Raw genomic sequence first — 12,444 nt, forward strand, 5'->3', positions numbered from 1 at the left:
TCTGCCCTTAGAGAACCTCGCAGCCATCCTTCTCAGTTCCCAGTACAAACGAGAGTTCCCATCAAGCTGTGCAATGCAACTCCTCTCGATGATATCCATGGTGCCCTGTGAGATGAAACACCTCCTTCAGGGAACACAGGTAACACAGCCCTCAGCAACCTTCAGGGTCTTGTCATGGAAGGTCTCCCACGTCACATTAGGACCCAGGGAGTGCCGTAATCTGAGTTTCACAATACACTTGTTGAATCAGACACCATCAGAAGGAGCCAATCCACTACAGCAACTGCTACTCCCCAAGTATGACAGCCATCAGAGTGACCAGACCAATAAAATGTGTGTCCGCCCACATAGATCTGGCCAGTCCCAGGTCTGCGCATCTCAGAGAGTGTTGCCATTGAAATGCAGAGTTTACGCAGCTCCTCTGACAGCAGAGGAAGATAATCATCGAGCTGGGAAGACAGAGACACACACACTGAATGAGAGTTAAGCTCACTAACAGTCGGGTTTAGTTAAGAAAAAATTATTCACAGCCATAATTCTAGAAGAATCGTCTTCTCACCTTTTAGGCCAGAGGAAACTCCTCATTAAACAAGTTACTGCAACTAGCCACAGTGCTGTTTCACATTGCTGAAGTCGTATTCACTCTTGCAGCGTTCCCATTGCCTTCCTGAGTCAAGTGCAGTGTCTGTCTATCTCTGTGGTGCCCTTATCTTCTGTGAGGCTCTATTTATAAAATGCCCTGGGAGAATCTGCTTGCCATCTTGAACAATCCCAGGCTTGAAAAGTGTAACAGGAATGTTCCAGGAGTTTGTGGACATGTCACTGTCAATCACCCATTGTGCCCCACTTGTCTTCAGGGTAATATGATGGCTACTACAATACAGTTTGCATCCATGACCTGATACCTTGTGCTGATGTGCTGATACCTTGATGTCCCTTGTGATTCACATATTTGTGCTCAGCCACACTTGAGGAAATGATCTTTATGTGTGTGCTATCAATCCATACCAACAACTCCAGGAAAACCAGTGATTTGCACAAATGCAGTTTGCTTTAACATTGCCTCATGTGGAGTTGTGGGGGAATGTCTGAGTCTGCGTGTTACCTCACATGTTGCTGGGGTGTTCAAAGTTTGTGACATACCCACATCATCGCTATTGAAAAGCTGAATTTCCCTGTGGCCAAAAAACATAGTATTACCAACATTTTCATTTCAGCTAACAGATGGAATAATCATGTGACATGCAAGATTTTTTATCAATAATATTCCATCTCTGTCCAATCAATACATCTTAATGAGTTAATTGATATCCAGGGTTTCCAGAACATTTCAGCTTTATTTGGATGTGTGTGCCGACCTCTGATTAAACTCCATCTTCTGACAGCTCCTAGTGAGTTAGGGCAGTTCATGAGCTCTCCTAAATCCTGGTGAAGTTGGGAGTAGTTTCCTGAATTAGGAAAACTGATAAAATGATATTATTCCTACTCCTAAGAGCAGGACTAGATCTGCATCACTCAGAGATTTTTGAGCCAGTCAGGACTTTTTTCCTACTCTGAGATGCTTGATAAATTTGGGCACTGGCATCAGATTCTCTGTCAATATTCAAATCAGTTCCCACTAACATGAAAGACAGTTGCATTTATACTTGAGTCAGACGTAGTTGCTATCCATTACTGATTACTTCAGAGTACTGCCTGAATAATATAAATCACAATTCTAAATAAACTTACATCTATTTTTAATGTAGTGAAGTGCTAACCGATCATGATTGGTTCACTACAAATGCCATGTCAGTGTCGTGTGTAAAGGGGGTCTATGAGCCGTGAGTAAATGTCAAGACTATGTAATGAAGGTGGTAAATTCCAGGAGCAAATTCCAAAGCTGTGAGACATATGGCAAAGATTGTTGGTGGAAAAACACCAGATATTCTGACTATGACAAAACAAAAGAAAGCACAACAGGATGTGAGGTTGGGAGCACATGCTGATAGCACATTGCTGCACCCACCACATGATGAACCACCTAAACTGGGACCCAGTGCATCGGAGAGCGAAGGATGCTCATAACTTGAGTTAAATGGAACAGCAATTTCAAGCACGACTTGATATTAATAGCACTCTTAAAAATTGCTCTGATGTGTTAAATGGTGGCAGAGTTGAATGCATATTTCAAAAGGTATTGTGACCACAAATGTAGAATATAGGCAGCTGTGAAGGTAAACCATATCCAGTGTGTCTCTGTGGTCTAGTATGCAATAAGACAATGTGTTTATTATCTTTTATATAAGATGTACAGTTTATATCAACTTATTAGTACTGTACGTTAAATTGATTGTTTCTCCTTTTTATTATGCAATCCTGCTTTTTTGCTTTCATTAGCATGTATCGGTCTGTGAGAAAGTATTTCTTAGGTTCTACCAGAAGAAACACTTTGAAGAGTCTTTTTTTGTGATTATATTTTTATTAGACCCCCGTGTCCCTGTAGTTAGGATATAGCTGGTTGAATAATGGATGGATATTTTTATTAGTGAGAAGAAGGTTCTTTGTTAAGCATTTGTTCATGGTGAAGCTCTTAGTTCAGTAGTTTAGTATACCAAAACAATACTATTGTACAAAATAGTACAAAGAAGTGTTTACCTTGGCATTTGGCATTGTTGCCCTACTGATTTTTGCATTGTGGTCAATCCATTAAATTTCACTCTACAGACTTTCCTGCATGTTCTGACAGCACCTGTACAAGACAGGAGCCTGTGCACCGAGAGCCCCTCAGTTGACAAAGAGAGCACCCTGACCACTTACAGGAGCATTCACCCCGCTTTTATTCAGTGAGGTCTCCTCGCAGATCTTGATGTAGATCATACAATCCAAAAAAATTTAATACAAGCTAAATATAAAGTGATTGTGTTGTAATTTTTTTGTTGTTGTGGGGGCTATTATGCTGCTGTTGTGGCTTCGAGGCAGACTGTGAGTGGAGCAACCTTTCCACAATTCATTTCTCAGCTTTAAACCTGAGCCATTTGTGAAGGCAATGCTCTGTGGTGGGCATGTAGCTTGTAGAGAGGACGCATTGCCTAGAGCAAACTCTTATGGTGCGATAGATAGATAGATAGATAGATAGATAGATAGATAGATAGATAGATAGATAGATAGATAGATAGATAGATAGATAGATAGATAGATAGATAGATAGATAGATAGATAGATGAAGTATTTGACCCCAGTGGGGAATTTTGCTTCTTGCAGTAGCTCAAGTAAATAAAGAAATATTATTATATCATGATAAACAACAAACCCCTCTGAAATACACATCAGTGACATGACCTGGTGTTATGTTTATAGTCCAAGGTGTACAAAGTAAAGGGAAGGTGACACAGGGCTTTTCCTTGTGATGTTCCAGTGTTGTTCTGTTCTGTATATTGTATTGTATTGACCCCCTACTTTTGACACCCACTGCACACCCAACCTACCTGGAAAGGGGTCTCTCTTTGAACTGCCTTTCCGAGGTTTCTTCCATTTTTCCTACAAGGTTTTTATTGGGAGTTTTTCCTTGTCTTCTCAGAGAGTCAAGGCTGGGGGGCTGTCAAAAGGCAGGGCCTGTTAAAGCCCATTCACTTCCTGTGTGATTTTGGGCTATACAAAAATAAACTGTATTGTATTGTATTGTATTGTTCACATCCATATCAGAGACACAGTTCTTGAGTATCATAAACTGCCCGATAGATAGTCCATTACCAAGAACACCATAGGCTCATCCACTTGCATGTCTCTGTGGTTATCCCTTAACAGAAATAGCTGGATGGTATTGAAGGCACTGAAGAAATCAAAAAACAATAAAATTCTCAGTGCAGGAACAAATCGATAATTGCATCTATCACTTCAATCTTGATCATCAGTTCTGGACAACCAATGCTAATGGTCAGAGGCAGACTTGTCACCTGTCATTCCAGCTGAAGCAATAATTTGTGTAAACATAAAATAACAAATAATATAATACCACTTGTCATCCTTGTTGCTTGTTCTGAAAAGTTTCTTGGGCACATTTGGATTAATAGTTAAAAATCATGAACATTTCTTACCAAGGTCTTTTTAATTAATCTGAAAGGTTACTATACCCTTCTACAAACTCTGATGCTAATTTACATTGTGTTTCCTAGAAACAAGTATGTGATGTTTTGTGTTTAATGTGACTGACCAGTGAGAATTGCAATCACTAAACAAAAGAGAAGATGAGCTTTAAGTTTTGTTTTTTATAATATACTCCAGTTCTTTTCATTTGAATTGCTAAGTAGCATAAACTTTCTTTTTGTCAGTATCACACTGTCCGACCTCACCTTCAAAGGCTGTTCCTCTCCCTGTGTGATGTCCCAACAACAATGCCTGTAAGGAAACTGTAAGGATGGAAAACAAAACAATGCTCTGTCTTATCTGGCAGGCACAATGTGCTGCAAATTACGTACAGACCTAGGCAAAAATTGAAGAGACGTGATGAGAAAATCAAAAGAAAATTATAGTTAAGTTCATGATCGAAAATGAGTATAAAAAACTGAAGTATTCAGAAAAACAAGGATTAGAAAAAAAATCAAGCAAAATGGGTTAAAAAAAATTCTAAACCAACAACATCAGACACAAAACATGTACTGCACTAAACAGGTCCAAAGCAATGACTTGACATTGTCACAAACTATTAAACAAGGCATCCTAGAAATGTACCAGATGAAGGTGCTTTGTTCAAGTATTGTTCTTGTCTTGCACCTGATGATAGCTGGGATAAGTGCCAGTTGCCCCGTACTCCTGCTCTGGATGAGTAGGTTCGGAAGATTGGATGGATGGATGGTTATCAAAGTCACTTAAGCACAAGGTCCTGATTAATGTTGTACTGCAACAGACGTTGATAAGAGAGGCCAGGGACAACCTGCAGGCAAAAGGAAGGGTGAAGGGCAAAGCCCCAACCCAGTCCTGACAGATTTATTGACTCCATCATTAAGGATCATACAAGTCTGAAGTAAATTTCAATGTCAGAAAGTGGAAGAAGAAATCTTGACAACTTTGAAAAAGAATCTGAATGAGATACTGGGACAACTTAGCTATTAGCCATCCAGACCGATGGTCACATACGTCTACTTTTGTTTGTGAAGCTTATGTGCTCTATGTCTTTATTTTCGGGTATTTGTGCTTACCTGTCCTTTACTTGATCTGCTTCTATAACCGAGAGTTATAATATGGTTGCCATCCCTCTAACATGTCATCAAATGGCAAATCTGGTGCCAGCAAGTGCATCCAGCTTCAATGATCTTTGCTTTAATGCTCACAAAATGTGGATGCAAGCAGACAATCTTAATGAATACGAAAATGGCTGTTAAACTGTCAGAAAGATGGTCCTAGTTTTGAACATATCCTCATTTTCTATAACTTCTGTCTCCTGAAACGTGTGTGTAAGAGAACTTTAACTTAGTCTTTATCAAAAAATGTACCTTGAGTTGAGGAGTGACTGAAAGTGAAGATATTGCTTTAGGCAGTAGATCACAAACATAAAGGCAGAAGACCTATAGTCTTCTCTTTCCAAAGAAGCATAATTGAGTGAAAAAATACAAAACCTCAAAAGGTTTCAATAGAAAAACAAGTGCCTCTGAACTCCTCCTAGATTACTCATTACTTGGTGTTTTATCTCCATTACTCTGTTGCTGCTTCTATCTCCTCAGCTATACCTTTTGCAAACCTTCTTCGACTTGTTTGCTGATCACCACAATTATTCTTCTCTTGGCTATTCCATCAATTCCACAAAGACTAATTTATTGACCTACTAGTTGTTTAATCCAAGCTTCTCTCGAAAGAGAGATAAAATAAAAAATATGTTACATGCCTAAAATAAATGAAAGCAGACCTGACACTAGTTACCTCTTCGTCACAGCAGAAAGAAATGTGTTTTAGTATCATTTGTCATCTAGTGCTTCTTAGTTTATTCAGCCTTTCTGAAATTTTACTGTGAAATTATGTGTAAGATTTAGAGAAACAGAAGTAATTTTGCAGCAAGAACAATTTAGAGAACAGTAATAAAAAATATCTCGATAGTTCAGTAATAATACTGAAATGTTACAGAGTGTATAGAATCAACCATAACATACATCTCAATCGCTGAGAGACAAATCAGGGTTGAGCAGCACACACACCCTGCTCTTTTCTGAGCAGAATTCCTGACGGATCCCCAAGAAGTGTCTGCTGACTCACAAGTATTTTGTTACTCCAGCTCAAGCCTGGATCTCATCACAAATGAAAGATTTGTTCACTTAAAATTTGTCCAAGACAAAAATTAAATATGACCTTTTTCATCATAAAATAAACATTCAAAAAAGAAGGAATTGATTTTTTATTTGATTGACTGTTATTACTCAAGAGTTATTGAGCAGCGAACATAAAAACTGCTCTTTTGAACGTACTTAAATATTTAAAATTCTCAGTAATTATTTCGGCCAATATCCATCCATCCATCCATTATCCAACCCACTATATCCTAACTACAGGCCAACATAAAAACCCGAAATGTAGTTGTATTGTTATACTATAATTTCTAATTCATATGAAATAAAAATAATGTTGCTATCACGTTGTGCTCTGGAGATATTGAGGTTAAAAGGTGCAATGGTCTACCAAAAATGACAACTTTTAGAAAGGTTGTCTCAGGTGTTATTTTTTTCTATATGCTTATTGATAGAAACATCTCAAATTTTATTAGCTTGCTTTCAAAGTTAAACTCTGGGTGCTCTGGTTTCCTCCCACAGACATGCAGTTTAGGCGCATTGGTGATCCTAAATTGTCCCTGGTCTGTGCTTGGTGTGTGGGTGTGTGTGCGTGCACGCTCTGCGGTGGGCTGGCGCCCTGCCCAGGGTTTGTTTCCTGCCTTGTGCCCAGTGTTGGCTGGGATTGGCTCCAGCAGACCCCCGTAACCTGTAGTTAGGAACTAGCGGGTTGGATAATGGATGGATGGATATAAATGCCACAGCTTGCATTGAAAAGGTGTTGAGCTGGCCAACAATTACAGTGCCTTAATGTCTTGGACAAAGACATATTTTTCTTGATTTACCACTCTACTCCACAGTTTATAGTTAGAAATCAAACAATTCAGATTTGATTAAAGTACACATTGCAGACTTTTATTTAAGGGTATTTGCATGCATCGCAGTCACACCATGTAGAAATGACAACACTTTTTCTACATGGTCCCCACATTTCAGGGCACCATAATGTTTGGGACAATTGGGGTCACTGGTGTTTGATTACTTGGGTGTGTTTCATTGCTTCATTAGTGCAGTCATAAGATACCTAGGTTTGCTTCTACCTAAAGACTACCTTTGGAGCCAGTGAAAGTCAAAGAAGCCATTATGAGACTGAAAAACAAGAATAAGAAAATTAGAGACATCAGTAAAACTTTAGGACGACCAACATCAACTGTCTGGAATATCATTAAGAAGAAAGAATGCACTGATGAGCTCAATAATCTCAAAGGAACTGGTAGGCCAAGAAAGTCCTCCACTACTGATGACAGAAGAATCCTCACTGTGGTAAAGAAAAAGCCCCTAACGCCTGTCTGTATGGAAGCTAGGGTCAACCTGACTCTAGTTTGCTCTTTGGAAATGCCCAATCATTTAATGAAACATGCAGGAGGAAGCTCAGTCTTTTATCCTAGAAAGAGGTATCATGCAAACAGAGTGGCAGTGAGAAAATGTTACAAAGAGGAACTCATGCCGTACTCCTTTTATACACTTTACCAATTACACATTGTGGACACTTGAGGACAATGTTGCCCCATGCAACCCAACAGACAGATACTCCGGACACAGGTTTAAAAGCACTAAGAAGATTTTTAATCCTTTTTTCACTATAGTGCCTCCAAAGCACCACATCTACCAAATACACAATAAATAAACACAATAATTCTCCTCCTCTCCTTCCAGCTCCCAGCTTCCAGCTGAGTCCCAACCAGTCCTTTATATAGTCCTTGACCTAGAAGTGCTTCTGTCTTTCCATCCCCATGACTTGGCAGTACTTCCAGGCTATATGAGAAGCAGAAATCCCTGTGTCTCCCTGCAGCATCACCTGGCGGCACCCACAGTACCCAGCAGGGCTGTGAAGCCGAACTCCATATCCCATAGTGCCTTGCGGGAATCCGGGGCACCACTATTCTGCAGGGAAGTGGCCATCTAGAGTCCTGGGTGTGTCCGCCGGGTTGAGCTGCTGGCCGTCCATCACAACATTAAGAATTAATTGCATCAGCAAAGATCATTAGCATGATTGGTTATATTTTGTTGCTAACAGGATATGGTAGAATGGAATTACCTAGTATGGTCCTAATTGACCAGGTCCACTAGGTTTATTGTCAGTCCATCAGCTCCACTGACCCATGTGCACATGACTTAAAAATTAATACTAAAGCACTTTGCTACAAACTGTCTCAGTAGATTTATTTTGGGAGAGCACAGTTAACCACAGATTCCCTGTTCAACCTAGCAGGGTCTGTTAGCAGGAAACATACTAAACCACAAGAAAAAGAATAATTAATTTCTTATATATTTTGAAGCTGAGCTGGCTTTTACCAAAATGTTAAAACAGTTTACACTATTACTAGTTTAACCTTTTTTAAGCTGCTTAGTTTTGCTACATTCTAAATTTTTCAGACATAACATACTTATTTGCTTAACCCAACTTAAATCCTCTTTGCTAATCTTATCCAAACATTTCTAGAATGCTCCAACTCAATTACAGTTGTCAAGGATGCCAGGGGCAACGACCCGGCCGGGACGCCTTCAGGGACCGGAAGTGGGCGTGCGCCCAACTGGGATCACGTGGGGGCCGCCATCCTGGTTGCTTTGGGGGCCACGGGTAGAGGGCTTGGAAAACCAACCCTGTAGGGACCCGTGGTCACCGCCAGGGGGCGCCCCAATGCCTTGGGGAGCCTGGACCTCAGCACTTCCGCCACACCAGGAAGTGCTGGGGGGAAGAAGAAGAGGGACACCCGGAGAGCTTCCGGGAGAACAGCCGGCATTTCCGCCACACTGGGGCGTGTCCAGGGGGGAATGCCGGGAAACACCTGGAGCTCATCCGGGATCATATAAAAGGGGCCGTCTCCCTTCATTCAGGGCTGGAGTTGGGTGGAAGCAGGACAAGGCAGAAGAGAGTGTGGAGGTGGCCCGAAGAGAAGGCATTGAGTGGCCAGGACTGTGTTTGGGTTTGTGTGGCACTTGAACTTGTGTAAATATTGTATATAATAAACGTGTGGTGGTGATTTACAACATGTCTGCCAGTCTGTGTACGGGCCGGGTCCTCACAATATAAAATTTATATATATCATGAAATTGTTATTATATTTCATATTCACTCATTACTATATGCTTACCAGGATAGAAGATTCAGCACTAACCCAAGAAGTGATACAGTTAGTTCAACCTTTAGACTCAGCACCTTTATTTCACGCTTGGTGCTCACCAAGCCAGGGTTCAAATTATTTTTCCACATCTGACAGTTCAGAAACAGTCTTCAGGAGGCAGATGTGTGTGTGTCAGAGATGATTATCTGCAGAAGACTTTATGAACAGAAATACAGAGGTCACACTGCAAGATGCAAACCACTAGTCAGTCACAAAAAAAGGACGGCCAGAGTACAGTTTGGAAAAATTACTTAAAAGAGCCTGCAGAATTCTGGAGAAAGGTCTTGGGAGAGATGAGACAAAAATGACTCTGTATTAGAGTGATGGCAAAGGTAAAGTGTGGAGATAAAAATGAACTGCTCAAGATCCAAAACATACCACCTTCATCTGTTAAACATTGTGATGGGGGTGTTATGGCTTGGGCATGTATGGCTGCCACAGTTACTGGCACATTTACTGTATCTTCATTGATGATGGAACAGCTGATGGCAGTGGCACAATGAATTCTGAGGTGTATAGAAACATCTTATCTGCTCAAGTTCTAGTAAATGCCTCCATACTCATTGGGCAGTGTTTCATCCTACAACAAGTTAATGATCTCAAGCATACTGCTAAGGCAACACAGGAGTTTTTCCAAGTTAAAAAAAGTTTAAATTCTTGAATGGCCAAGCCAGTCACCCAGTTTATATCCAATTGAGCACTCCTTCCATATGTTGAAGAGAAAACTTAAAGCAGGGGCTGAAGATGACTGCATTAGAGGCTTGGTAGAGAATCACCAGGGAAGATCCTCAGCACCTGGTGATGTCTATGAATCGCAGAATTCAAGCAGTCATTGCATGCAAGGGATATACAACAAGGTACTAAACGTGTCTGCTTTAATATACCTATCATTGCTACATCCCAGACATTATGACTCCCTGAAATCTGTGGACCAAATACAGTAGAAAGAGTGTTGTCATTTCTACATGGTGTGACTGAAATGCATGCAAATACCCTTAAATGAAAGTCTGCAATGTGCACTTTAATCACATCTGAAGTGTTCGATTTGTAATTTTAAACTGTGGAGCAGAGGGGTAAATCAAGAAAAATGTTTCTTTGTTCCAAGCATTATGGAGGTCACCTTAAATCAAGAAGATGAGAAAGCTCTAACAGCATTTATTGTCTTTTTCACTAGTTGTCACAATATCATTGAATGCAGAATATTTAGATGAAAATAATATGTGGGCTATCATTTCAAAGATCCCACACAAGCTGAGAAGCTTAGAGAAAAGTAGAGAGGTGTTGCCTGTGAGCAGGGCCAGAATCACCATTAAGGAGCAGATCATAAAGGGGTGTGCAAGGTTGGAGTAGGGACCCAGCCGCACGTGTTAGCTACCGAATAGTCGATGGGCACACTAATAAGCTTGACCTCGGTCACAAAATAACCTAGCACTGGCATTGCCTGTGAGATGCAGGAAAATAGTGGCCGGAAAGCTAATTTTGCAGATTTAGTCAGAATGTGGACAAACAAGTTACAATTGATTCACACCCATTATATGGAAATATTGACGAGCCAGCAACAGCCAAAGGTGTTAGTAAGTCAAGCCCAGTGTATAAAAGGAAAAAAAAAACAAAAGACATTTTTGCTGTAAGTGTGAAGTCTGTGCCAGAGCATAAAGAAAAGGAAGCATAGACAGATAACGTTGCTAAGAGATCTGTAAATAATAGTCAATGTAGGAATGGACAGATGCATTTTAACTTGCCCAAACTGTGAGAGTCATAAAAATGTAAAAAAAAGAGTGTGATTTATTGTGGCCACTCAGAGGGACACCATAATAAATGCACAAACTGGAAAGATGGGTTTTAACTAGTTTGTTACTTTACTTAAGAACATTTTTCAGCTTTTGATACTTTACTTGATTAAATTTTGGGCTTCTTTTTATTTTTATCCCGCTACATTATTGGATTCAATAGCATATTTTTTAATTTACTACATTTTCTAGCAAGTCTTTGTTCCTCGAAACTTACTTTTCGTCTTTAATGACAGTTGGCAAACCAACTTAAGGTGCATTACCACCACCAACTGGACTGGAGTGTGATGTAGAAAGGAAAAAAAAACTATGACTCAAAATACAGTACCTCTGTTTTACAATTAAATGCTCTCAAATAACCTTATAGCTTTAAAATAACAGAATATGGATGTATGAATAAATTTACACTCCTCTCCATACCTTAATAACTGTCAATTTACCCATTCCCAGGGATTTAAAATGTCGAACTCGTTGTAGTTTATATACCACACACATTAATATTACATGCCCTACTGTCTCTGATTGATTACACCAACTACACACTCCAGTCTGATGCTGTCATGTCTTGAACTGTGCATAATTGAACCTAGTGTGCCCAGTCCTGAGGCGTGTTTATATAATCTCTTCTTGCTTTGCCCCCGTTACTCGTAACACAGACCAAAATGTCGTATTATTAAGTCATAAAAAGAGACCAATCATGTGACAGGTTAAAGTTCAGCGTTGCTCAGACACAACCAATAGAAATGTCGTATAAATTCAAAATAAAAGAGCAATTGTATGATTTCAACTGCTCATTTAGTATGGAGGACTATTTCGGACAAAATTAAATAAATAAATGCACAAATAAATAAAAGTATTGTGAAATGTGAGCATAAATAAATAAATGTATCATGAAATGAAGCCTTAATAAATAAATTTGTCATGAAATGAGAGCATAAATAAATAAATGTATCATGAAATGAAGCCTTAATAAATAAATGTATCATGAAATGAGAGCATAAATAAATAAATGTGTCACGAAATATGTTTTTCGTTGCTTATTTATTTCATTTTGTCCGTAACATTCCTGCAAACCGTCATGAAATACGACTTGAAATAAAACTGTCACTTTCACTCGTCAAAGTTGAGAGGGTGGGATCTAACACGCCTTCTAGTTACTGATTGGTGAATTGATAGCACAAGAATTAATTAGAAAAATGCTTACTACTGCCGATGAAATAGATTCTGCCGAAGATA

This window comes from Polypterus senegalus, chromosome 10 (genome assembly GCF_016835505.1).
Source record: "Polypterus senegalus isolate Bchr_013 chromosome 10, ASM1683550v1, whole genome shotgun sequence".
Classification (NCBI taxonomy): Eukaryota; Metazoa; Chordata; class Cladistia; order Polypteriformes; family Polypteridae; genus Polypterus; species Polypterus senegalus.